Source organism: Aegilops tauschii, unplaced genomic scaffold, assembly GCF_002575655.3.
Source record: "Aegilops tauschii subsp. strangulata cultivar AL8/78 unplaced genomic scaffold, Aet v6.0 ptg001248l_obj, whole genome shotgun sequence".
In the NCBI taxonomy this organism is placed as follows: domain Eukaryota; kingdom Viridiplantae; phylum Streptophyta; class Magnoliopsida; order Poales; family Poaceae; genus Aegilops; species Aegilops tauschii.
In genome coordinates, this window is record NW_027333449.1 from 179 (window position 1) to 1,887 (window position 1,709).

General features: G+C 37.0%; 2 non-coding genes across 2 annotated transcripts; one reads left to right on the plus strand and one right to left on the minus strand.

Moving 5' to 3' along the window:
* Positions 1–229: 229 nt before the first annotated feature.
* Positions 230–300, minus strand: TRNAG-GCC (transfer RNA glycine (anticodon GCC)). Its single transcript has one exon. It is a non-coding gene; the product is annotated as a tRNA-Gly (tRNA).
* Positions 301–1,127: 827 nt separating this feature from the next.
* Positions 1,128–1,215, plus strand: TRNAS-UGA (transfer RNA serine (anticodon UGA)). Its single transcript has one exon. It is a non-coding gene; the product is annotated as a tRNA-Ser (tRNA).
* Positions 1,216–1,709: the final 494 nt, after the last annotated feature.

The window sequence follows — 1,709 nt, forward strand, 5'->3', positions numbered from 1 at the left end:
AGTTTGCCCGTTGTTTGTCTCAGTTAATACCCAATTTTTGGAGCTCTGTTGGCGAGTTCTATTTCTGCCTCCGGAGCGCCCTCTTTTTTTGAGTGGGATGCAAAAGGAAGGGTAAGATAGTAAGGGATACGGCACTAGACTAACACCTAATTAATACTTAATTTAATATAAGTAGTTAAACAGTTAACTAGACTAAACTTTTTATCATAGTACTTTGATAAATTAAGCGGGCGAGCGGCGGGAATCGAACCCGTATCTTCTCCTTGGCAAGGAGATATTTTACCATTGAACTACGCTCGCTACGGTATATATTTTATAGCGTATATCCGCCTGGGTCGACCTTCTATGTCTGGGTCGACCGTTTCATTTCATTTTCTATTATATTAGAGTTTTCCCTTTTTTTTATTATCTGTGAATGAATATTCTAATGGGAATGGAATTTCATAATACTGAAAGAGAAGAGCTAGCAATTCGGAACGCAAATTGCGTTTTAATACGTCTCACTATTCTAATTTTTTTAGAAGAAATGGCCTTTATTATTTCTTTTTTATGGGGTTAATAAATATTAACCAAATTTAATTTAAGAAATGAGAGAATTCAGAATAGCTACGAGAAAGACTAGTCCAATCCATAACGATGTACCGGAAAATACAACATTTTTATTATTTGACCAACCATCAGGAGAAGCAAATACAAGGGGTACACTAATTACTAAGACTGAGGAAGTCGCAATTAATGCAAAAACAGCTAATTGGAAAGCAATAGTCATATTTCTAATCCTCCAAGCTACCATCAAATAAAGTTGACTACATATTTGATCCCTCACTTAAACCAAAATTGTAAAAAAATACAAGAAGTAGGAGGGGTTTAATCATGAATCCATTGATTCTTCTCTTTAATTCAAATTTATTACTTAAACCGCTTTTTTATTTGGATATGGGGGTGAGAAGAGATTATTTACTCTTTATTTCACAAGCGGGTATAGCGGATCCTGTATCCGTGTATACAGTATACAGAGATATATCGAAAAGGAACTTGTATCTGATATCTTTCTAGAGGCTAATAAATCTTTTTATTTTTTATATGGCTATGTTCTATTTGTAGGAGTAAAATAAGGATTAGGCTGTGGAGAGATGGCTGAGTGGTTGATAGCTCCGGTCTTGAAAACCGGTATAGTTCTAGGAACTATCGAGGGTTCGAATCCCTCTCTCTCCTTTTGCTTATTGAATACGTTTGTTTCTTTCATTTTTTTTTTTCTGTCCCTTATCTTTCTTTCATAAAAAGGAATGAATGGCTCGGCTAGATGGAATAACCGAGCCAGAACAGAAAAAAAGTAGAACAGGTATAAATAAGAAAATCTTAGTTAAGAGGGTTCATGTAAAGAACAGGTTCCAAATCACGATCGATTCCCTTTTCAAAACCTGCTGCAGCAGCTCGGGCTCTTCCTGCATGCCATAAATGGCCCACAAAAAAGAAGAATCCTAGAACAAAATGAGAAGTTGATAACCAACTTCTAGGAGAGACATAATTAACTGCATTGATCTCGGTAGCTACGCCACCCACGGAATTTAAAGAGCCTAAAGGAGCGTGGGTCATATATTCTGCTGAGCGTCGTTCTTGCCAAGGTTGTATGTCTTTTTTCAACCTACTCAAGTCCAAACCGTTGGGGGCCCCTTAGAGGTTCTAACCATGGAGCACGAAGGTCCCAA